Source organism: Pleurodeles waltl, chromosome 6 (assembly GCF_031143425.1).
Source record: "Pleurodeles waltl isolate 20211129_DDA chromosome 6, aPleWal1.hap1.20221129, whole genome shotgun sequence".
Taxonomy (NCBI): domain Eukaryota; kingdom Metazoa; phylum Chordata; class Amphibia; order Caudata; family Salamandridae; genus Pleurodeles; species Pleurodeles waltl.
The window spans coordinates 1,229,244,746-1,229,271,351 of NC_090445.1; the positions used below are offsets into that span (position 1 = coordinate 1,229,244,746).

General features: G+C 53.1%; 1 long non-coding RNA gene across 1 annotated transcript in view; it reads right to left on the reverse strand.

Moving 5' to 3' along the window:
• LOC138302119 (uncharacterized) overlaps nt 1–26,606 on the reverse strand; it is a 418,185-nt gene that overhangs the window by 391,505 nt on the left and 74 nt on the right. The gene's annotated exons all lie outside the window — the stretch shown is intronic.

The following is a 26,606-nucleotide window of genomic DNA, read 5'->3' on the forward strand; positions in this document are numbered from 1 at the left end:
AGACACCTCCACTGTGCGCTAATATAGCAGAATGTGCTGATACTCACCCCCTTGTGTCTGCTGTGATGTCCTCATGCGCCCATCCAAATCGGGGTAGGCCACAGCCAGGATCCGGGACATCAGGGGGGTCAATTGCCGTGTGGCACCCCTCCTAGGTTGGGAGGCCATCCCCAGCAGAGCCTCGGCGGTCTTTCTGCTCCCGCGGCGGATGTCCTCCCACCTCTTGCGGCAGTGGGTGCCCCGTCTGTTGTGGACCCCCAGGGCCCGGACGTCCTTGGCGATGGCACGCCAAATGTCGATCTTCTGATGGGCGCTGACCTATGTGACATGGACAGGGTGGAACAAGAAATATCATCACTTTCCTGCATGGTCGATGTGAGTGGCCCCCCCTCCCCAACCTTGCCATGTGGCACATGCTCTCATCTGTCGTATGTTGCACTCCTCATTCGCTCCCCTCCCCACCATCTTACATCCACCCCACTCAACACAGGCATAGCCCATACTACGTGCTCCCTGTGTACTTACCTGTTGGTCTGGAGGACCGTAGAGTAGCGCATACTGGGGGAGGACCCCATCCACAAGTTTCTCCAATTCCTCAGATGTGAAGACAGGGGCCCTTTCCCCAGTCGCAGCAGCCATTGTATCTCCCAGACCGAGGTCACAGCAGCACTTGCAGTATAGGTCCTCTCCTGTGGATGATCAGGTCTCGAGTGATTAAGCAGTTAGAAAATGGCGGTCACGCCCGCAGCGGTGCGTACCGCGACCGCCGGCGCACATCGTCATTGGCTCCCGAGACCCATAGGGTTCAATGTTAACCAATGCTGCTTCGCGCCGCGGTCTTCGACCGCCTACCGCCACGGTGTGCCACGCCAGCGCATTGACCTCACATCCCACTGTCACACTTCACAGGTCAGGCAGACGCCATTTCAAGGGCCCACATGGCTTAATTTCTACTGCGTCACACAGGCCTAGGCCTTGCATTGCCACTCATACAAGCCATTCAATGCATAGCGAATCGTGTTTTGTGCAAGCTGTGGTTACGTACCTGTGGGTTGCTTGACACGGTGCTCCATGTTGTCCTTCCTAGGCACCGTCCGCTGGGACTTGCGAGGAGATGGAGGAATCCTCTCGTGTACACACCGCTGGTGGACCTGTCGACAATGGAAGAATGACATGTCATACTAACATACAGACTTGACCGAGCCACTATACATGAACTGTGTGCCCAGCTGGAGCCAGACCTGATGTCCCCCATTCGCCAACCCACAGGGATTCCCCCTCTGGTGCAGGTTCTGTCAGTACTCCATTTTTGGGCAAGTGGATCATTCCAAACAACAGTGGCCATATCATCAGGGATGTCTCAGCCTATGTTTTCTAAGGTTTTGTCCAGAGTGTTGTCTGCCCTGATGAAATACATGCGGAGCTACATTGTTTTCCCTGAGGTGGGCGAATTGGCTAAAGTGAAGGGTGATTTCTATGCCCTTGGACATATCCCCAACATCATTGGTGCCATTGATGGGACCCATGTGGCTTTGGTTCCCCCCAGTGGAAGTGAGCAGGTGTACAGGAACAGAAAAGGTTATCATTCGATGAATGTCCAGGTGGTTTGTTTGGCTGACCAGTACATCTCCCATGTAAATGCCAAGTTCCCTGGGTCTGTGCATGACGCGTACATCATGCGAAATAGCAGCATCCCTTATGTGATGGAACAGCTACAGAGACATCGTGTGTGGCCAATAGGTGACTCTGGTTACCCCAACCTGTCGTGGCTACTTACCCCAGTGAGGAATCCCAGGACAAGGGCAGAGGAACGGTACAATGAGGCCCATGGGCGAACTAGGAGGGTTATAGAAAGAACCTTCGGCCTCCTGAAGGCCAGGTTTAGGTGTCTGCATATGACAGGTGGATCCCTAATGTACTCACCAAAGAAGGTGTGCCATATCATCGTGGCCTGCTGTATGCTTCACAACCTGGCTTTGCGATGCCAGGTGCCTTTCCTGCAGGAGGATGGTCCAGATGGTGGTGTTGTAGCAGCTGTGGAGCCTGTGGAGAGTGAAGAGGAGGAAGACGACGGGGACGACACAGACAACAGGGATACAACAGTAATTTCAGTAGCACACAGGTACGAATCAACCACGCCATTTTACATTTACTTAAAGTCTCCTGCCTCTCTCCTGTCTGAGTTCCCCCCCAGTGTATGTTAACTGAGTTGTGACTTTCCCTTCCGTTTTCAGAGCTGTGGGCCCCACTGCGTGACCTCTACTTTGTTTGCCCATGGACTACAGCTGTGTGACAGTGGTATGTTGTCATCACAATGTAACTGAACATTTTGGCAACGTTATGTCTAATACATTTGTTGAAAATACAAGCAGAGTCCAGATTATTTAAGTGCAATAAGTGAATTTATTAAGGTGCTAAATTTAGGTAAATGATTCTAAAACGGTGATGGGTGATGGTGGAGTAATGTCCATGGCAGAGTCCAGTTCTCAGTCTCACAGGTGCATTGTCCATATGCCTGTGGAAGGATGGAGCAGGGGCAGTTCAAAGTTGGACAGGGTGACAATGTGGGACAGTGGGATAACATCAGGGGGTACCGTTTGCTGGCGGGGGTCTTGGCATCCTACTCTGTCTTCTTGTGAGATCTCAGGTTCCGCTTGCGGGGTGGTTCTTCTTCTGCAGGAGGTGGGGTTCTGGTGGCCTGTCGTTGTGTGGGGGCCTCCTGTCCACTAGCGCCGGCGGAGGTGGTAGGCTGTTCCTGGTCCAGGCTAGTGACAGGGGCCCTTTGTGGTGCCACATGGTCCTGCAATGTGGTGACTATCTGGTTTAGGGCCAGGACGATGGTCCCCATTGCGGAACTAATGCTCCTCAGTTCCTCTCTGAACCCCATGTACTGTTGCTCCTGCATGACCTGGATCTTCTGGAACCTGGCCAGTACTGTAGCCATCGTCTCCTGGGAGTGGTGGTACGCTCCCATGATGGAGGAGAGGGCCTCTTGGAGAGTCGGTTCCCTGGGCCTGTCCCCCCCCCTGTCGCAAAGCAGCCCTCCCAGTTCCCCTGTTTCCCTGGGCCTCTGTCCCCTGGACGGTGTGCCCACTACCACTGCCCCCAGGTCCCTGTTGTTGTTGGGGTGGTGGGTCAACCTGGGTGCCCTGTAGTGGTGGACACACCGCTGATTGACGTGTCCTGGAGACAGAGGCATGGGCCCGCTGGGTGGGAGCTGTGCTGGTGTTCCCAGAGGGGATTAGGTCTGGTGTAGCCTGTGGCTGTCTGTGGGGAACCGACTGTCCCGAGGTCCCCGATGGGCCGGGCTGGTCATCTGGGTCCAGGGAGACAGAGCTGCTGTCATCACTGGGGGCCTCTTCTGGGGGTGGGATGGACATCTCTGGACCCTCCGTGGCGGTGTGGTGGCGTTCAGGTCCTGCAGTGGTATAAGAGCATGGTTATTGCTTCTGTGTGTGGCATTTCGTGTAATGGGTGGGTGGCCGTGGACCTCAGTGCTGGCATTCCCTTGTGGGGGCTTTTGTGACGGTGGCTTGTGGGGGAGATGGGTATGTGCAGTGGGCATGCTTTGGTGATGGGTGTCCATGCTTTGGGGAGGCATGCAGGGCTAGGTTTTGGGATGGGTGGGTTGTGATGGTGAGCCATTTGCAAGGAGTTGGTGTGATGGGGGTGGGGGTGATGGTGGGGGTATGATTTGGCATGCAGGTGGGGTGGGGGGAATGAAGTAGTGGAGATTTGCCTTACCAGAGTCCATTTCTCCGCCTACTCCTGCGAGGCCGTCAGGATGCAGGATGTGCAAGACTTTCTCCTCCCATGCTGTGAATTCTGGGGGAGTAGGTGGGGGTCCGCCGCCAGTCTTCTGCACCGCAATGTTGTGCCTTGATACCATGGAACGCACCTTCCCCCGTAGGTCGTTCCACCGCTTCCTGATGTCGTCCCGATTGCGTGGATGCTGTCCCACAGCGTTGACCCTGTCCACTATTCTTTGCCATAGCTCCATCTTCCTGGCAATGCTGGTGTGCTGCACCTGTGTCCCGAAGAGCTGGGGCTCTACCCGAACTATTTCCTCCACCATGACCCTGAGTTCTGCATCAGTGAACCTGGGGTGTCTTTGGGGTGCCATGGGGTGGTGTGGATGAGGTGAGGGGTGGTGTATGTGTTGTAGAGGGTGGTGAGTGTGGTGGTGTATGGTGTTTTGTGCGTGGAAATTGTGTTGGTGATGTTGTGATTTGCCTCTGTGTGATGGTCTACTCTGTGCTGTGTTGTCTCTCTCTGTCCTTCAGTCGCAATGGTGGTCGTAAGGGTTTGTGGGTGATGTGTGTGTGTGTTTTATACTTAATTGGGTGTGTGGGAGTGGTGTGTGTATGTGTCTCGGGTGTGTATATTTTGATTTGTCCAATGTGGCTGTGTTTTGTAAAGGTGTGCGTATTTTGAGCGCGGCGGTGGGTACCGCCAATGGAATACCGCGGTTGAAAGACCGCTGCGGGGATTTGTGGGTCGGAATGGTATGGGCGTATTTCTGTTGGCGTGACGGTGGACCTTTGGTGTGGCAGACTTTTGTTGTTGTCGGGTTTTTGGCGGTTTGCCAGTTGCGGGTCAGAATGACCGTGGCAGTTTACCGCGGCGGTGTTATGGCAGTCTTCTGACCGGCGGTAAGCGAGTTTTACCGCCAAGGTCAGAATGACCCCCTAAGTCTTTTAATGTTTGACCTTAAATGAGGAGAGGCTGTATCAGAAAAAAGACTGATAATGAATTATTTTAATGCACCAGTTAGAAATATGGATGGTCCTCTTCAAGATATGAATTATATTGATTCACGCCACTTAATGAAAAAAGTACATGGGGAGAAATCATCATCGTGACCCAGCGGTATTGCTATATCTAATCAAACTCATGATAATATCAGTTGTTGAACTGTGGTTGAACACCCATTCAGCATTTCTATGACCAATGGTATGAATCATGTGGTAACTTGAAATATAGCTGGTATACGTACCAAATTGCAGAATCAAGATTGGCTACTTTTTGTGCACAAATTTGATTTAGCTTGTTGCCAAGAGACCGGGTTTCTGAGGATTTTCATATTAAAGTTTTTATTCTATTTGTACCCATGCGGCCCAATCTAACAAGGGAAGACATAGTGGTGGTGTGGCAGTTTAACATCAGTAAATTGTGCTAATCTCTCCAGGAAGGTTATGGCTATTACGCCCCACTATCAGATGATTGTGTTAAAGTTTGGGAATGGGCTTCAATTCTTGCTGATTAATTATTATTATAATGTCCTTAATTATGCAGATATATAAATTCTAAAAGTCTTTGAATAGGACTTAGGTACCCTTTTGTGGAAATTACATACACTAATTCCAATATTATGGGGGGGGGAGATTTTAATATCACCCTTTGTAGATACTCCAGTGAAAAAGTATGCAGCTTCTTGAACAAAGCAGGGGAAGGTCACCCACATTTTAAACATAACCCATATGGGGAGAGTTTGAATAGGCTCATCATGAAATATAATTTATGTTTTCCATCTGTTGATCGGAGGGACTCTGAGTCTTACTATTTGCCAACATTTACAGAAAGAGGCTCAAGGAGCACTGTTGATTTAATTCTATCATCGGCTACCTTATCACCTGTCCCACCTAATTACACGGTCATACCTAATTGTCACAGTGATCATAATTCACTCATAATTGAAATTTTGGGCAATAGTAAGTGTAACCAAAGGATGGATTTGCCAATAAATATGCAGAAAACCAAGGGGTGTTGTTAAAATGGGAAACATTGAAAACTAAGGCGGTCATTCTGACCTCGGCGCTAAAAGACGCTTACCGCCGGTCAGAAGACCGCCATAACACCGCCGTGGCCGCGGTAAACCGCCACGGCCATTCTGACCCGCAACTGCCAACCCGCCAAAAACCAGACATCCACGGAAGGCCGCCTCATCAGCGGTCAGCGATAAACTGGAGATGACCAAACCTCCACCGTCACGCCAACACAAACACGCCCATGCCATTACGACCCACGAATCCACGCGGCGGTCTTTCAACCGCGGTATTCCATTGGCGGTACACACCGCCGCGCTCAAAATACACACACCCATACAAAACACAGCCACATTGGACAATTCAAAATACATGCACCTGATACACATACACACAACACTCCCACACACCCATCACCATATAAAAAACACACCCACAAACCCCCACGAATCGAAATTCAGAGACAAGGCGCAATACACAGAGAGAGAGCACAGGAAACGCAAACCACAACACACACAGGAACCCAACATCATCACCCACACCACATCTACGCACACATCACCACACACCACCACTCACAGCACCCCACACCTCATCCACACCACCCCATGGCACCTCAAAGACACCCCAGGTTCTCGGACCAAGAACTCAGGGTCATGGTGGAGGAAATAATAAGGGTAGAGCCCCAGCTCTTCGGCACACAGGTGCAGCACACCACAATAGCCAGCAAGGCGGAGCTATGGCAAAGGATCGTCGACAGGGTCAACGCTGTGGGACAGCATCCCAGAAATCGGGAAGACATCCGAAAGCGCTGGAACGACCTACGGGGGAAGGTGCGGTCGATGGTGTCAAGACACAACATAGCTGTGCAGAAGACTGGCGGCGGACCCCCACCCACTCCACCCGAATTCACAGCATGGGAGCAAGAGGTCTTGAACATCCTGCGGGCCTCGCTGGAGTAGCCGGAGGAATGGACTCTGGTAAGTTTCTTCTCAACTACTTCACCCCCCCCAACCACCAGCATGCCAACCCTCACCCCCACCCTCACCCCCAACACACATCCTCCCTGCCAACGTCTCACCAGCACAACCCACCCAACCCAACACCAAGCCCTGAATGCCAACACAAACCATGGACACCCATCACCTAAGCATGACCACTGCACATACCAATCCCCCCCACAAACCACTCTCACAACTCCTCCCACAAGGGAATGCCAGCACTGGGGGACAAGGGCACCCACAAATCGCACGCCATGGCACACACAGAAGCAATAACCATACTCTTTTACCCCTGCAGGGCCCGAACGCCAACACACCAGCCAGGAGGGTCCAGATTTGTCCATCCCACCCCCAGAACAGGCCCCCAGTGATGACAGCAGCTCTGTCGACCTAGAACCTGATGACCAGCCCGGACAATCGGGGACCTCTGGACAGTCGGTTCCCCAAACACAGACACAGGCCACAGCAGACCAAACCCCCTCTGGGAATACCAGCACAGCTCCCACCCAGCGGGCCCATGCCTCTGTCTCCAGGACAGGTCAAGCAGCGGTGTGTCTACCACTACAGGGCACCCAGGGTAACCCACCACCCCAGCAACAACAGGGACCTGGGGGCAGTGGTAGTGGGCACACCGTCCAGGGGACAGAGGCCCAGGGAAACAGGGGAACTGGGAGGGCTGCTGTGCGACAGGGGGGGGGACAGGCCCAGGGAACCGACTCTCCAAGAGGCCCTCACCACCATCATGGGAGCATACCACCACTCCCAGGAGACAATGGCGACGGTACTGGCCAGGTTCCAGGAGATCCAGGCACAGCAGGAGGAACGGTACATGGGGTTCAGAGACGAACTCAGGAACATTGGTTCCGCAATGGGGACCATCGTCCTGGCCCTCAACCAGATAGTCACCACATTGCGGGGACCATGTGGCACCACAAAGGGCCCCTGTCCCTAGCCAGGACCACGAACAGCCTACCACCTCCGCCGGCGCTAGTGGACAGGAGGCCCCCACACAACAACAGGCCACCAGAACCCCACCTCCTGCTGAAGATCAACCACCCCGCAAGCGGAACCTGAGATCACACAAGAAGACAGAGTAGGATGCCAAGACCCCCGCCAGAATAAGATACCCCATGATGTCATCCCACTGTCCCACATCGTCACCCTGTCAAACCTTAAACAGCTCCTGCTCCATCCTTCCACAGGCATATGGACAATGCACCTGTGAGACTGAGAACTGGACTCTGCCATGGACATTACTCCACCCCCACCCATCACCGTTTTACTATCATGGACCTATATGTAGCACTTAAAATAAATCACTAATTGCACTTCAAAAATCAGGAGTCTGCTTGTATTCTTATCAAATGTATTACACATAACGTTGCAATAATGTTCAGTTACATTGTGATGACAACATACCAATGTCAATAAGCATTAGTCCATGGGCAAACAAAGCAGAAGCCACGCAGTGTGTCATACAGCTCTGAAAAGGGAAGGGAAAGTCAAAAATCAGTTAAAAGGAACTGGGGGGAAACACAGAAAGTAGAGATGCAGGAGGCCAGAAGTAAATGTAAAATGGCGTGGGTGATTCTTACCTGTGTGCTACTGAAAATACTGTTTTATAACTGTGTCCCTGTTGTCTGTGTCGTCCCCGTCGTCTTCCTCCTCTTCACTCTCCACAGGCTCCACAGCTGCTACAACACCACCATCTGGAGCATCCTCCTGCAGGAAAGGCACCTGGCGTCGCAATGCAAGATTGTGAAGCATACAGCAGGCCACGATGATATGACACACCTTCTTTGGTGAGTACATTAAGGATCCACCTGTCATATGCAGGCACCTAAACCTGGCCTTCAGGACCCCAAAGGTCCGTTCTATAATCCACCTAGTTTGCCCATGGGCCTCATTGTACCGTTCCTCTGCCCTGGTCCGGGGATTCCTCACTGGGGTCAATAGCCAAGGCAGGTTGGGGTGACCTGAGTCACCTATTAGCCACACACGGTGTCTCTGTAGCTGTTCCATCACATAAGGGATGCTGCTATTTCGCATGACATACGCGTCATGCACTGACCCAGGGAACTTGGCATTTACATGGGAGATGTACTGGCCAGCCAAACAGACCACCTGGACATTCATCGAATGATAACTTTTTCTATTTCTGTACACCTGCTCATTGTCTTTTGGGGGGACTAAAGCCACATGGGTCCCATCAATGGCACCAATGATGTTGGGGATATGTCCAAGGGCATAGAAATCACCCTTCACAGTGGCCAATTCACCCTCCTCAGGGAAAACAATGTATCTCCGCATGTATTTCATCAGGGCAGACAACACTCTGGACAAAACCTTAGAAAACATAGGCTGAGACATCCCTGATGACATGGCCACTGTTGTCTGAAAAGACCCACTTGCCAAAAAATGGAGTACTGACAGAACCTGCACAGAGGGGGAATTCCTGTGGGTTGGCGGATGGGGGACATCAGGTCTGGCTCCAGCTGGGCAGACAGTTCATGTATAGTGGCTCGGTCAAGTCGGTATCGAAGTATAATGTGTCGTTCTTCCTTTGTCGACAGGTCCACCAGCGGTCGGTACACGGGAGGATTCCTCCTTCTCCTCGCATGCGGACGGTGCCTAGGAAGGAGAACATGGAGTACAGAGTCAAGCAACCCACAGGTACGTTCACACAGCTTGCACAGTACACGAATCGCTATGCATTGAAAGGCTTGTATGAGTGGCAATGCAAGGCCTAGGCCTGTGTGACGCAGTAGGGATTAAGCCATGTGGGCCCTTGTAATGGCGGCTGCCTGACCTGAGAAGTGTGACAGTGGGATGTGAGGTCAACGCGCTGGCGTGGCACACCGTGGCGGTAGGCGGTCGAAGACCGCAGTGCGAAGGCGCATTGGTTAACATTGAACCCTATGGGTTTCAGTAACCAATGACTATGTGCGCCGGCGGTCGCGGTACGCACCGCCGCGGTACGCACCGCCGCGAGCGTGACCGCCATTTTCTATCTGCTTAATCACTCGAGACCTGATCATCCACAGGAGAGGACCTATACTGCAAGTGCTGCTGTGACCTCGGTCTGGAAGAGACAATGGCTGCTGCGACTGGGGAAAGGGCCCCTGCCTTCACTTCAGAAGAGTTGGAGAAACTTGTGGATGGGGTCCTGCCCCAGTATGCGCTACTCTACGGTCCTCCAGACCAACAGGTAAGTACACTGGCTGCACGTTGAATGGGCTATGCCTGGGTTGTGTATGGTGGATGTAAGATGGTGGGGTGGGGTGGGGAGCGAATGAGGAGTGCAAGGCACGACAGATGAGAGCATGTGCCACATGGCAAGGTTGGGGAGGGGGGGCAATCACATCTAACATGCAGAAAAATGATGAAATTTCCTTTCCCACCCTGTACATGTCAAATAGGTCAGCGCCCATCAGAAACTCGACATTTGGCGTGCCATCGCCAAGGAAGTCCGGGCCCTGGGGTCCACAACAGACGGGGCACCCACTGCCGAAAGAGGTGGGAGGACATCCGCCGCGGGACCAGGAAGACCGCCGAGTCACTGCTGGGGATGGCCTCCCAACGTAGGAGGGGTGCCAGTCGTACCTTGACCCCCCTGATGTACCGGATCCTGGCGGTGGCCTACCCCGATTTGGATGGGCGCGTGAGGACATCACAGCAGACACAAGGGGGTGAGTACCAGCACATTCTGCTATCTTTACACGCAGTGGAGGCGTCTGGGTGGGGGAGGAGGGCTGTGGGTGACATTAGGCCAGGGCGCTTTCTGTAGTGTAGTCCCCTCCTTTAGGCATGGCCCTATGCCCCCGCCCCCCACCTCTGTAGGGTGCCAAGTACAGCATTTGATGGTCCAGCATCACCCATGTGCGCATTTGTTGTCCATAGACCTATTGGCCTAGTCACAAGTACTGAGTAGTGTACCCCGATTGCGCGGCGTAGTGCATGAGGCTCCTGTGTCTGTCCTCTCCGCCAACGGTGTTGACAATGCATGCACTCAACCTGTTTTTATTTCTCCCCCCACCCTTTTTCTTTATCTTCTTGTGCATGTGTGCATTAGCATCATCAGGCGGAGGAGAATTGGCATCGGAGCACGAGGGAGCTGCAACTCACAAGGCCCCGGTGGGCCATGGTACAGACACCGAGGTCACCAGTGATACGGAGGGCGAGGGGAGCACCACAACGGGGACACGTGGTGACACCAGCGACACCGACACGTCCTCGGAAGGGAGCTTCCTAGCGGTGGCGGCAACATCCGGGCCCCCCGCCTCTACAGGTACAGCCGCCACCCAGCGCACCATCTCCGCCCTCCCAGCAGCCCCTCAGCCTTCGCTCCGTGCCCGCTCGCCCAAGAAGGCGGGCATCTCCTCCGCCCCAGGCACCTCAGGCCCTGCCCCTGTTACCCCTGCTGCCCTCAGTGAGGAGGTCATTGACCTCCTACAGACCATCATTGTTGGGCAGTCTACCCTTTTGAATGCCATCCAGGGGGGTAGAGAGGGAGGTGCATCGGAGCAATGCATACCTGGAGGGCATTCATTCGGGTCAGGCTGCCCATCAACGATCGTTCAATGCTCTGGTCTCAGCACTGACAGCAGCCATTGTCCCTGTTTCCAGCCTCCCTCTTCTAACTGCCTCCACCCTGTCTCTGTCCCCTGTTCCTCAGCCTATCCCATCCACACCATCAGACCAGCCTGCACACACCTCAACACCCAAGGGCAGCTCATCCAGACATAAGCACCACAGATCACACAAGCATTCACCCAAGCAACACCCAGATGCAGACATGCCAACAGTCACTACCACCTCTGTGTCCCCCTCCTCCTCGTCTCCCTCCTCCCTCCCTGTGACGTCTCCACTCACACCTGCATGCACACCACCATCAGCCAGTACTTCCATCACCAGCACACCCTCCAGTACAGTCCGCACACGTGCAGTCACCACCCCCACTGCCATTTACACGTCCCCTGTGTCCTCTCCCACTGTGTCTGTCACCCCCTCTTCCAAGACACACAAACGCAGGCAGCCACCCACCCAACAGCCAACCACCTCACGACAGCCTACGTCACAAGCACCTGCACCCAAAGACAGCACACCTGACTCTCCTACAACCACATCCTCTTCCTCCACTCCCATACCCACTACACCTACCCTTTACATTGGTCCTAAAAAACTTTACCTCTCCAAACTTAACCTCTTTGCCCCACCTGACCCACCCCCTCCATCTGCTAAGAGTCCCAAGAGCACCTCAGCCACCACCAGCCCTGCTTCAAGTGTCACCATTGTGCACGGGTTTTGGAGTCCACCCTTTCCCAGCACTGATACATCGGCCAGCAGCAAGGGGACAGCCAGCCCCCCCCCTGGAAAGAGGACCCGTAAAATCAAGGGCCGCCGCGAGAAGACTGACACGGCTGCCCCCAAGGAGCAAAGTCCTGGGCCGTCACCTGCCACAACATCCAGGGGAGGCAAGGGCCAGAGAGCCTCATCGAAGGAGGGCAAGGGCAGCAGGGCGGAGAAGTCAGCCAGTAGGGGCGCGGACCAGGAGGGCCCCACAAGCCCCATCCCGGGTGCGAGGGAGGACATCCACGGGCCCAGGACTCCGTCACAGAAGGGTCCAGCAACTGCACGGTCGGAGGGCGACTAAGCAGGGAGTCCTGGCCAGGTCTGGCTCCCTTGAATGATTGGACAAGCACCGCTGAAGAGGGCCCCGCCGTGCAGAAAGGCACCGCTGAAGAGAGCCCCGCCGTGCAGAAAGGCACCGCTGAAGAGAGTCCCGCCGTCTAAAGCACCGCTCCGCTGGGCCCTTCCTGTCAAGCACCGCTCCGCTGGGCCCCACCGTCTCAAGCACCGCTCCGCTGGGCCCGCCGTCTCAAGCACCGCTCCGCAGGGCCCTTCCTGTCAAGCACCGCTCCGCTGGGCCCCGCCATCTCAAGCACCGCTCCGCTGGGCCCTTCCTGTCAAGCACCGCTCCGCTGGGCCCCGCCGTCTCAAGCACCGCTCCGCTGGGCCCCGCCGTCTCAAGCACCGCTCCGCTGGGCCCCGCCGTCTCAAGCACCGCTCCGCTGGGCCCCGCCGTCTCAAGCACCGCTCCGCTGGGCCCCGCCGTCTCAAGCACCGCTCCGCTGGGCCCTTCCTGTCAAGCACCGCTCCGCTGGGCCCCACCTTCTCAAGCACCGCTCCGCTGGGCCCCGCCGTCTCATGTACCGCTCCGCTGGGCCCCGCCGTCTCATGTACCGCTCCGCTGGGCCCCGCCGTCTCATGTACCGCTCCGCTGGGCCCCGCCGTCTCATGTACCGCTCCGCTGGGCCCCGCCGTCTCAAGCACCGCTCCGCTGGGCCCCGCCGTCTCAAGCACCGCTCCGCTGGGCCCCGCCGTCTCAAGCACCGCTCCGCTGGGCCCCGCCGTCTCAAGCACCGCTCCGCTGGGCCCCGCCGTCTCATGTACCGCTCCGCTGGGCCCCGCCGTCTCATGTACCGCTCCGCTGGGCCCCGCCGTCTCAAGCACCGCTCCGCTGGGCCCCGCCGTCTCAAGCACCGCTCCGCTGGGCCCCGCCGTCTCAAGCACCGCTCCGCTGGGCCCCGCCGTCTCAAGCACCGCTCCGCTGGGCCCCGCCGTCTCAAGCACCGCTCCGCTGGGCCCTTCCTGTCAAGCACCGCTCCGCTGGGCCCCGCCGTCTCAAGCACCGCTCCGCTGGGCCCTTCCTGTCAAGCACCGCTCCGCTGGGCCCTTCCTGTCAAGCACCGCTCCGCTGGGCCCTTCCTGTCAAGCACCGCTCCGCTGGGCCCTTCCTGTCAAGCACCGCTCCGCTGGGCCCTTCCTGTCAAGCACCGCTCCGCTGGGCCCTTCCTGTCAAGCACTGCTCCGCTAGACCCTTCCTGTCAAGCACTGCTGGCCCATTGACAGTGCCGGTTCTGTTTCGAGCTAGTGTTCACGCTGCACTCGGGGCACCCTGCCTCCTCCATTACCTGTGGAGTCTGTAATCCACCTGATGGCCTGTGTCTCTGCACTCCCCAGGATGGCACAGTGGGCAGACCACCCACAGTAGAGACTTGTGAGACTGTGGCTTTGCACTCCCCAGGATGGCACAGTGGGCATGGTGGACCCTTCGTGGATCTGGCGTCGTGGACTCATGTGGCTGAGGTGCCCCACCTTCCCTTCCCCCTGAGGTGCCTGTAGTTTTGTCATCTGATGCCCCAGCAGTGTTCTCTCCAACGGACTCAGGTCTCCTGTGTGGGCTTTGCCCATGTGTTGATACACTTTGGCCCACGGACAGTGGAAATTTAAGTGACTGTGCAGGACTTATTGCCTATGTTTATCGGTTTCGCAATGTTCTTACTTGATTTTTTACAATTCATATTGCTATTTTACCATGACTTCAAAGAACCTATTTTATACATAAAAAAAAATTCTCACTTTAATTATGTCTTTGCATTATTCCGGGGGGTTTGGGTGGTGTCACTGTGACTTGGTGCTCTGCATTGGTGTGTAGATAGTTGGGGGGGGGGGGGGTCGCATATGTGTGTGCCTGTAAGCTTTCCTCCTCCCCCCTCCCCTGTGTCGAAGGTGCAGTACTCATGGTTGTCGTCTGCGCCGGCGTTCGTACTCGTGGTAGATGAGCAGGTAGACAATAGCTGGTAGGATGTTTAATTCGGGTTCCATGCTGTTCTCCGTCCTCGTGGAGTGTGTATAGGTGAGCGTTTTCCCGTTCGTAGTCTGTTTCCGCTGTGTTTTTATCGGCGGGGCTCCCGCCCCAGAAAAGGTGGCGGATTGGTGAGTTGTGATAGTGTGGGCGGTACATTGTCTGCCGCCTGCCTGTTGGCGGTGACCGCCACGCTGTTTGTGTGTCCCGCCGTGGCGGTCGGAGTGTTAAGGTGACGGGCTGTGTTGGCGGTTCCCGCCAGGGTCAGAATTCCATTTTTTGGACCGCCTGCCTGTTGGCGGGTTGGCCGCCGCTTTATCACCGACCGCCAGGGTCAGAATGACCCCCTAAGTTTTTTAAATCTATATGCAAAAATATCTTAGGCCTCTTGGAGATTTATCTAAATCCTAACAGAGCCCCCAGTGAAATTATATGCGCCTTTCACCATCTTACTGAGTCTATACTCTCTTTGTTGACCAGTAAGACTCAATTTAGGGGTCATTCCAGGAAAGGATGATTTAGTCATGAATGTTCAAATGCTCATAAGCAACTCTTAAAAGCTCTGAAGGGTAACCTAGAATAAAATAGTTCAAATTCTGAAATTGGAGACGTTAGAGCAAATAATATTCAGACTTTGAAAGTTAGAGAGAGGGAACTAAATGAAAAAGCTTAGTATGACTTAGAGATGGCTGGTAAATTTAAAGGTTCAGGGGCATGTGGCGAATGCGTCATATTTCAGTTCCTCTAATATGGACTCCACAGCTTTAATAATTCATCCAGGGACAGATAGGGTTTGATGACAGGAGATAGAAGGAGAACTAATAATAGCCTCATCAGAAAAAGTACCAGGACTGGACAGATTGCCAGTAGATGTTTTTTAAAAGCAATATCTCACTTTGAGCCCCTCTCAATGGAAATGTGATAAGGGTAGCTGTTCTTGGATTTTTCCTATCTTCTTTGACCGAGGCAGTCATAGTTCCAATTTTTAAAAAAGGGGCTAAGAGTCTCCCTGCCTGTTAATGCCCGATTTCTCTCCTTGACTCCATGGTAAAAGTCATAGGCAGAATTCTTAATAGACTGGAGACTTTGACAGAGGAAACATTGATTTTTTTTCAGATGTACACTATGGCTTTCACCTAAGATTAGGAACAATTGAGCATAGTCTCAATCTCCTTTTGATTATGGCATATATACTAAGGCAAAGAAGGGCTCCATCCACATAGATTGTATGGATTTAACAGCAGCATTTGATTCTGTGAATCCGTCTAAACTATGGCTGCTGAAGGAGGCTGCTTGGGTGGAAACGTTGTTGATCACTATTTTAAGGAGGCTACATCAAGACACATAGGATAGGGTTTGTTAAGCTCCCACTGGGGCCTGTACAGAGAATCTGGCTTCAGTGAAAGGGGTAAGAGAGGGATGTGAATTATCTCTGTCTTGTTTTCATTTTATATTAACAGTTTGGACCAATTTTTAGTTGATAGGTGAAAGATTTACCACAGGTGGGGAGACGGCCAGTCCCAGTTTTATTATATGTGGACAATGCTGTATTGTTATCAAGAAGGGCAAATGGCCTTCAATATTTGATTGATTCATTTAACCTTTTAATGACAATTTCTAATTTAAATATTCATCAAGCCAAATCTTATATTATTACCAGTGAACCTACAGGCTCTACAATAGTTATATTCAATAGTTATAAAATTAGATAGAGTTCCCCATTTTAACTACTTAAGCTTGCAATTTGCAACCACATTAAACTGGAAATAAACCTTTACTATAAGAACCCAACACATGCTGAGATCTGTGAAAGCTGTTAAGAGATTTGCTGCGAAGGTAGAAGGGAATCTATTTAGTCCTATTTTGGAACTCTACATATTATGTTATTTTGCACATTGTACCTATCTCCTCGAAAATGTTTTTTATCACCACTTCAACTATTTTAGTTTTTGTTCCTTTAAGGAGTCATTTCTTTTAAGTTATATCAAAACAAGGTACACTGTTCCAAAAAGAAGACACTACTAGTGAGTTTTGTGCCCTAAGGAGCGAAAGCCCTCAAGTTTCATGACTTGGCTTGCTCCACGCCAGACTGGTGCTGCAATGTCTGACGGGACCCACAATGGGGTCACTAAACCACAGTACCAGGCAAACCAATACCAGAAAAAGTGGAGAGAAAAGAAAAATTTAAATTGACTTGACTCCCCTTAGGAAAATCCCTTTAATTGAAGTCAAAGGGAGGTGGTCAAGATTAAAAACAAAAAGACGAATGTAGGGGAGTGATGGTCACTTTTCTCGTAAACAACTGGTTGAGAAACACAATTTCTTATGCCACTGTACCAGTCAACATGTTTTGCGCCTTACCTTGTCCATACAGATCTAATGGTGCTTCTTCAGGACTGAAACATTATCTTCTCCAACAAAAAACTATGCAATGATCTATAATGAAAATAATAATATTGCGGTTTCTACTCACTCAGTTGACCAATGAGTGTATTTTCAGATGGACCAACCTAGAGTGACAAAGGTCAAGAGCACAAACAAGAGAATTAAAATCAAAAAAAGGAAACACAAAAATAAGCCACCATTAGTCTGGGCTAAATATACAACTGTGTTCATAAATGAACGATCTCTAAGACTCAAGTGTAGAACTCTTCTGGTAACCAAGGACCATTAAAGAAGTGATTACCAATCAGTACTGTGGCTGGTCTTTTTATTAATTCAGGTGGGTAGACAATTAGTCCTAATCACTATGGGGGTCATTAAAACCCTGGCGGACGGCGTTAAAGGTGCGGTAATACCGCAAACAGGCCGGCGGACCAAAAAAGGGAATCATGACCCTGGCGGAAACCGCCAACAAAGACAGCCACTTTAACACACCGCCCGCCACGGCGGTACAGACAAGCAGCGCAGCGGTCACCGCCAACAGACAGGCGGAAGACAATGTACCGCCCATAGTATCACAACCTACCAATCCGCCACCTTTTCCGGGGCGGATTCACAGTGGATAAAAACACGGCGGAAACAGTTACTGCAATGGGAAAACGCTCACCTGAACACATCCCACGAGGAAGGAGGACTCCATGGAGCTCGAATTACAAATCCTACCGGCCCTTGTATTCCTACTCATCTACGAAGACCAACGCCGGCGCCGGCGAAGACAACAGTGAGTACTGCACCTACGACATAGGGGAAGGGGGGAGGCAAAAGTTTGGGGGACACACACGAAACACCCCCACCCTCGCATATTGCAACACACACACCAATGCAGTCACAAAAATCACATTACCAACCCACAACGCCCCCGGAAGAATGCAAAGACTAAACAAAATCAGTTCAAACATTGTAATGTATCAATATACATGTGTCGAAAATATACAGAAATAATATAAAATCATTCAAAAGTATATACAGTACGAGAAGTAGTGCGGATATGCACATATCAATGTCTGTGCACCACTAGTCCAAAAATGCATGGGTGAGGCCCACAAAAGATACCTGTCCACAGACGGAGAGAACACTGCCAGGGCATCAGATCGAAATACTACAGGCACCTCAGGGGGAACGGAATGGGGGCACCTCAGGCGGATGAGTGCAAAGCCAGATCCACGACGGGGCTCCATGCCCACTGTTCAATCCTGGGGAGTGGAAAGCCACAGTCTCTCCAGTGGGTGGGTTGCCCACTGTTTAATCCTGGGGAGTGCAAAGCCACAGTCTCTCAAGTCTCTACAGTGGGTGGTTTGCCCACTGTTCAATCCTGGGGAGTACAAAGCCACAGTCTCTCAAGTCTCTACAGTGGGTGGTTTGCCCACTGTTCAATCCTGGGGAGTGAAAAGCCACAGTCTCTCAAGTGGATAACAGCCTCCACTGGTTCTGGAGGGGGACTAGTGCCCAGAGTGCTTCATCCTGTGAAGGACAGACAGAGTGGATGGAACTCTCCACTGGTTTTGGAGGGAGACTGGTGCCCAGACTGGGTTAGTCTCCCAGTGACAGTTCCTGTCCCGTCACTGTCCCAGCTGCACATGGGATAACGATGCTTGATATTGCGGCCTTTTCATTCGTCCCTGGTGCATGCCCTGTTCAGCGGTGCTTTGCCAATGGTGGTGCATGCCCTGTTCAGCGGTGCTTTGCCATGGCGGTTCTGGACTGTTCATCGGTGCTTTACCATGGCGGTTCTGGACTGTTCAGCGGTGCTTTGCCATGGCGGTTCTGGACTGTTCAGCGGTGCTTTGCCAATGGCGGTTCAGGACTGGGCATTGGTGTGTGGCATGACGTTCTCTGGACTGGGCATTGGTGTGTGGCATGCCGTTCCCTCATTGCCCAGCGGGGCTGTGGCAGCCGGGGCCCTCCTGGGCACTGACTCCGGCGGTGGTCTCCTGACCAGTGACAATACTTGGGCCCTCCTCGGCAATGACTCTGGCGGTGGTCTCCTGACCAGTGACGATACTTGGGCCCTCCTGGGCACTGACTCCGGCGGTGGCTGTGGTCTCTAGACCAGTGACGATACTTGGGCCCTCCTGGGCACTGACTCCGGCGGTGGCGTAGGTCTCCTGACCAGTGACGATACTTGGGCCCTCCTGGGCAATGACTCCGGTGGTGGCGGTGGTCTCCTGACCAGTGACGATACTTGGGCTCTCCTCGGCAATGACTCTGGCGGTGGCCTCCTGACCAGTGACAATACGTGGGCCCTCCTGGGCAATGACTCTGGCGGTGGTCTCCGGACCAGTGACGACGGTGCTGGCGGTGGCGTCCTGACCGGCGGGAAGGATGCCGCCCTTCTCCGCTGTGATGCTCACACCAGGCTGTGCAGACTTCCTCTGGCCCTTCCCCCACCTTTGGAGGAGTCACAGCTGACTCTGCAATCCCCCTGGGACCCCTGTGAGTTGTTTTGCTTCCAGGAGTCTTCACAGGGTCCCGTCGGCCACTTTCCAATTTCAGAGCCTTTACAGGGGGTGGGCTGCCAGTGCCTTGGCTCCGGGTCACACTGCCTGCCCTGGTGGCTGGTGCACTCCACACACCTTGAACAGGCACCACTGGTATTGGAGGCTTTTTGGCTGAGGCGCTACGACGTGACTGATGAATTGGAGGGGGGGGGTGGGGGCAAAAAGTTCAACTTTACAGACGGACAATTTCTGACGAACACTGGGATGGGTAGTTGGAGGGGGTCTGGGAGTGGAGGAAGAGGAGGTGGTTGTAGGAGGTGTCACTTTAGGTGTTTTGGGTGCAGGTGCAGGCACTGGAGGCTGTCGTGAGGTGGATGGATGTTGGGTGTGTGGGTGCCCGCGTTTGTGTACTTTTGGAGGGGGCGTCACAGACATACTGGGAAAGGACACAGGGGACGTGTAAATGGGAGTGGAGGTGGTGAGTGCAGGTGAGCGTGGTGTGGTGCTGGGTGGTCTGGTGCGAGTCCTGGTGCCTCTAGATGTAGTGCATGCAGGTGAGAGTGTAGATGACACTGGGAGGGAGGAGGCAGACGACGAGGAGGGGGACACAGTGGAGGCAGTGGATGTTGCTGTGTCAGTATGTGGGTGATGCTTGCGTGAGTGTGGGTTGTGTGGTGCCTATGTTTGCCTGAGCTTCCCTTGTGTGTTGACGTGTATGCATGCTGGTCTGTAGGTGTGCTTGGGATGGGCTTGGGTACAGGGGATTGGGTCTGGGTGGAGGAAGTTGGAGGGGGGAGGCTAGAGACAGGGACAATGGCTGCCATCAGTGCTGAGGCAAGAGATTGCAGGGTTCGCTGAAGGACAGCCTGACCAGAATGAATGCCCTCCAGAAATGCATTACCGTGTTGCAACTCCCTTTCTACACCCTGGATGGCATTCACAATGGTAGACTGCCCAACAGTGAGTGACCTGAGGAGGTCAATGGCCTCCTCACTGAGGGAAGCAGGGATGACAGGGGCAGGGCCTGAGGTGCCTGGGGCGAAGGTGATGTCCACCCTCCTGGGTGAGCGGGCACGGGGCGAACGCTGAGGGGCTGCTGGGAGGGCGGTGCTGGTAGGGGAGGTGGCGGCTGTACCTGTAGAAGTGGGGCGCACAGATGGTGCCGCCACCACAAGGGAGCTCCCATCGGCGGACGAATCCGTGTCGCTGCTTGGTGATCCGGTGGCCGACGTGAAGATCCCCTCGCCCTCCGTCCCACTGGTGCATTCTGAGTCCGTGGTGTGGCCCTCCATGGCCATGTGGGATGCAGCTCCCTCGTGCCCCAGTGCCACTGTACCTTCGCCTGATGATGCTGATGCACAAAAGAACAAGGAGAGCACAAAAAGGGGGGGGGGGGGGGGAAGACAGAAGAAAGACAGGTTGAGTGCATGGCATACCGCTACCTTTGGCGGACAATACAGACACAGCAGCCCCCTGCACTACGCCGTGCTCCTGGCCTCTGCAGATGCAATTTCTGGGATCTGGCCTACATGGCTATGGTGGACATCTGCATACATGGATGCCACAGGGGCATCTATACCTGTACTTGGCACTCTACTGCGGTGGGGTAGAGTGCCACATGGCCTGCATTACGGAGGGGCCTAGCCTACGGAACTCGCCCTAGCCTAGGTACACCCACAGGCCTCTTCCCTCACCCAGACCCCTCCACTGCGCGCAAAGTCCGCAGAATGAGAGAGTACTCACCCCCTTGTGTCTGCTGTGATGCCCTCAAGCGCCCATCCAACTCAGGGTAGGCCACCGCCAGGATCCGGAACATCGGGGGGGTCATGGGCCGACTGGCACCCCTCCCACGTTGGGAGGCCATCCCCAGCTGAGCCTCCGCTGTCTTCTTGCTCCAACAGCGAATGTTCTCCCATCTTTTCCGGCAGTGGGTCCCCCATCTCTGGTGGACCCCCAGGGTCCGGACTTCCTTGGCTATGGCACGCCAAATGTCCTTCTTCTGGTGGGCGCTGACCTACATGACATGCACAAGGGAAGATGCAAAGTCATTACCAACTGCACCGTCGATGTGAGAGGCCCCCCTCCCTACCCTAGCCATGTGGCACATTCATTCACATGCATTAATGTTCCCTGAACTCTGCCCCCTTCCCTCTTACAACCAGCCCTCTCCACCCAGGCCTAGCCCATACAACGTGCTAACTGTGTACTAACCTGTTGGTCTGGAGGACCGTAGAGTAGCGTGTACTGGGGGAGGACCCCGTCTACCAGTTTCTCCAACTCCTGAGCAGTGAAGGCAGGGGCCCTTTCCCCAGACGCAGCAGCCATCGTCGCTTCCAGACCGAGGTCACAGCAGCACTTGCAGTGTAGGTCCTCTCCTGTCGAAGATCAGGTATCTAGTGATTGAACAGATAGAAAATGGCAGTGACGTCCGCGGCGGTGATGTCTGCGGCAGGGAGTATCATCACTGCCGGCGCACTTGTTCATTGGCTCCTGGGACCCATAGGGTCCAATGTTAACCAATGCAGCATTGCGCCGCGGTCTACGACCGCCTACCGCAACGGTGTGCAGCGGCAACGCAGTTTCCCCACAATCCCATTGTCCCAGTTTAGAGGTCAGGCAGCCGCCATTTCAGGGGCCCACATGGCTTCTTTTACTACTGCGTCACACTTAGCTAGGCCTACACTCAACACACATACAGGAAGGGTTTTGTGTTTGGTGTCGTCTGCTGTGTAACTGTGGGTACATACCTGGAAAAAAATTTACTCGATCGTCGCTGTTGTCCTTCCTAGGCACCGTCAGCTGGGACATGTGAGGAGATGGCTGAATCCACCGGTGTGCCAACCGCTGGTGGACCTGTTGAAAATGGAGGAGTGACATTTAATCGTAACTTACAGGTTTGACCGTGCCACTATCCAGGAACTGTGTACCCAGTTGGAGCCAGACCTGATGTCACCAATCCGCCATCCCACTGGAATCCCCCCCGACGTGCAGGTGCAGTCAGTGCTCCATTTCCTTGCAAGTGGGTCATTTCAGACAACAGTGGCCATGGCATCAGGGATGTCCCAGCCTATGTTTTCAAACGTGCTGTCCAGAGTTTTGTCTGCCCTGTTGAAACACGTAAGGAGATACATAATTTTCCCTGAGGTGGAAGATTTGGCTACAGTGAAAGGCGACTTCTGTGCCCTTGGACATATCCCCAACATCATAGGTGCAATTGATGGGACACATGTAGCTCTGGTCCCCCCCCACAGGAGTGAACAGGTTTACAGGAACAGGAAGAGTTATCATTCTATGAATGTACAGATGGTATGTTTAGCCGACCAGTACATCTCCCAGGTAAATGCTATGTTCCCTGGCTCTGTGCATGACGCCTACATCCTGCGGAATAGCAGCATCCCTGATATGATGGGTCAACTCCAGAGGCACCGTGTGTGGCTATTAGGGGACTCTAGTTACCCCAACCTGTCCTGGCTATTGACCCCAGTGAGGAACCCCAGGACCAGGGCAGAGAAAAGCTACAATGAGGCCCATGGGCGGACTAGGAGGGTGATCGAACGCACCTTCGGCCTCCTCAAGGCCAGGTTCAGGTGTCTGCATATGACAGGTGGTTCCCTATTCTACTCACCGAAGAAGGTGTGCCAGATCATCATCGCCTGCTCTATGCTTCACAATCTTGCTTTGTGACGCCAGGTGCCTTTTCTGCAGGAGGATGGTCCAGATGACGGTGTTGTGCCAGCTGTGGAGCCTGTGGACAGTGATGAGGAGGAAGCTGAGGAAGAAGACAACGACAACAGGGAGTCAGTCATACAGCAGTATTTCCGGTGACACACAGGTGAGAACATTTTCATTTTTACCATTACATTCACTGTCACACGTCTTCCTCTATCCTGTATGTAATTTCATGGGATTATTTGGTAACTGAGTTATTTCTTTCCATTACGGTTTCACAGGTGTGGTTACCAATGTGTGTCATCTGCATGCATCCTTCAAGGACTTGTGATGTGTGACATTGGTATGTTGCCTTTACAACTTGAATCACTTTTTGACACTGTCATTGATAATACAAAATGACAAAATCACAGACTGACTCCAGATTGTTTTGTGGTTCAATGGTGTTTATTTAAGTGCTCAAAAATTGAGGGGGGTTGTAAAATGATGATGGGGGACGGTGGAGGAATGTCCATGGCAGAGTCCAGTCTATTGGTCACACAGGTGCACTGCCCATATGGGCATAGGAAGTGGAGGTGGGGAAGTTTCAGTATGGACAGGGTAACAAAGTGGGACAGTGGGAGGACAATCAGGGTGGTCTCATTTCCTGGCGGGGGTCTTGCCATCTTGCTCTGTTCTGTTCCTGGATCTCAGGGACCGCTTGTGTGGTGGTTGTCCGTCTGCAGGGTGTGGGGTGCTGGTGTGGTGGTCCTGTGGTGGGGCGTCCTGTCCACTAGCGTCGGCGGAGGTGGTGGTGGGCAGTTTATCGTCCATGCTAGTGTCAGGGGCCCCTTGGAGTGCCACGGTGTCCCTCAAGGTCTGCTGTATGTCCTTCAGCACCCCTACGATGGTGCCCAAGGCGGAGCTGATGGTCCTGAGCTCCTCCCTGAACCCCAAATACTGGTCCTCCTGCAGGCGCTGGGTCTCCTGAAACTTGACCAGGACCGTCGCCATCGTCTCCTGGGAGTGGTGGTATGCTCCCATGATGGAGGAGAGGGCCTCGTGGAGAGTGGGTTCCCTTGGGCTGTCCACCCCCTGTCGCACAGCAGCCCTCCCAGTTCCCCTGTGTTCCTGTGCCTCTGTCCCCTGGACCGTGTGCCCACTACCACTGCCCCCAGGTCCCTGTTGTTGTTGGGGTGGTGGGTTATCCTGGGTTCCCTGTAGTGGTGGACACAAAGCTGATTGACCTGTCCTGGGTAGGGAGGTTTGGGCCCGCTGGGTGGGTGCTGTGCTGGTGTTACCAGAGGGTGGAAGGTCAGTGTTGGGCTGTGCCTGTGCAAGGGGAACCGACTGTCCCGAGGCCCACGATGGTCCAGGCTGGTCATCAGGATCCAGTAGGGCAGAGCTGCTATCGTCACTGTGGGCCTCTTTTGTGGGTGGAGTGGAGATGTCTGGACCCTCCGGTGTGGTGACGGTCCTTCGTGATCCTGCAGGGGCATAAGACCATGATTATTGCATGTGTGTGTGTGATGGTGTGCAATGGGTGGGTATGCGTGTACCCCAGTGCAAGCATTCCTGGGTGGGGGCTTGTGTGATGATGGTTGGTTTTTTTTTCTGGCTATGTGCAGTGAGCATGCTTTAGTGCTGGGTGTCCATGCTTAGTTGTGTCATGCAGGGCTTGGTGTTGGGATGGGTGGTTTGTGTTCTTAGTACATTAGTGAGGAGTTTGGGTGATAGGGGAGGTTGTGAGGGTGGGGGTGTGTGATAGCATGCAGGAAGGGTGGGGGATATGAAAGTTAAGATTTGACTTACCAGTGTCCAGTCCTCCACCCACTCCTCCGAGGCCCTCTGGATGCATGATGGTCAAAACTTGCTCCTCCCATGTTATTAGTTGTGGGGGAGGAGGTGGGGGTCCGCCGCCAGTCCGCTTAACCGCGATGTTGTGCCTGGAGACCGTTGAACGCACCTTCCCCCGTAGGTCGTTCCACCGCTTCCTGATGTTCTCCCGATTTCTTGGATGCTGTCCCACAGCATTGACCCTGTCCACTATTCTGCGCCATAGCTCCATCTTCCTGGCTATGGATGTGTGCTGCACCTGTGAGCCAAATAGCTGTGGCTCTACCCGGACGATTTCTTCCACCATGACCCTGAGCTCCTCCTCGGAAAAGCGGGGGTGTCTTTGGCGTGACATGGGGTGGTGTGTGTGATGTGTGGGGCGGTGTCAGTGTTGATGTGTGTGGTGATGTGTAGTGGTGTGTGGTGTTTTGTGCGTGGATGTTGAATGGGTGATGGTGTTGTGTGCCTCTGTGTGGTGGGGTGGTCTATGCTGTGCAGTCTCTCTGGCCTTCGTCTATAATTTTTGGTCGTAGGGGTTTGTGGGTGATGTGGGGGTGTGTTTTATATTGTGTTGGGTGTGTGGGAGTGGTGTTTGTATGTGTATCAGGTGTGTGTATTTTAAATTGTCCAATGTGGCGGTGTTTTGGAGATGTGTGTGTATTTTGAGCGCGGCGGTGTGTACCGCCAATGGAATACCGCGGTTGAAAGACCGCTGCGTGGATTCGTGGGTCGTAATAGCATGGGCGTGTTTCTGTTGGCGTGGAGGTGGAGGTTTTGTTTTCTCCAGTTTAACATTGACCTTTGGTGTGGTGGAGTTGTGTGGGTGTCTGAATTTTGGCGGTTTCCGAGATGTGGGTCATAATAGCTGTGGCGGAATTCCGCAGGTCGCGGCGGTGTATTGGTGGTCTTCTGCACGGCGGTAAGCGGCTTTTACCGCCAATGTTGTAATGACCCCCTATATGAGAAACAACAAGGGAAAAAAAAAAAATTCCACTCAATAGTATTCTCTCTTGTGGATATTCTTCTATTTACTTGGAAAATTACGCTTGTAATATAGTGAAAAGTGATGTATGTACTAAAACATAGCTATTCTGTACATAATTAAGGATTACTTCACACATTATGCATGGTTCGCCTCAGGAGAGGCTATAGACAACTGTATCAAGGCCATTGATGCTGCAGACCTATTGCGTCTCTGGTGTGTATAATATCTAAAATCTAAGTCCTTAGTGCACAATAAAGAACCAAAAAAAACAATCCTTGGGACAACATTAATATGACAAAGTCATCTGTCTTACCCCAACTATGAGTGGCTCTAAGTGACTGAAATAAACACAAACATACTCATGCAGAAAAAAAAGAATTATACAGGTGAAGGAATAATAATCATCTCATGTCAAGGAAAATTTTCAAAACATAGCAATCTATGAAAAGGAGACAGCCTCGCAACTCTAAAGTAATACAAAGAAACGAGGAGTGTCAAGACGCAGGTCTCTATGTGCATAACAATAGTAAACACATGAAAAAAGAAAGGGGACAGATGGAAATGGCTAACAAACCTCTCTGCTAGAAAGGTCACGTTTGAAAATGACTCATTTAATGGCAGGTTAGAACCCCGTATATCGCTAAAGAGAGGAAATCGTCTTAGCCATATGTCTCAAGTATCATAAATCACGCAAGTACTGATACTCTACGGGGATGAGAGTTTCTTCGCAGCGGTTCATTTTTGCTAAAAAGCCTGACGTTCGGCTCAGGAGAACGGCGATCGACAAACTTTCCCAATAAGCAAGCCAGACAAGGAAATGGTTGAATTTTACAAGTTACACAG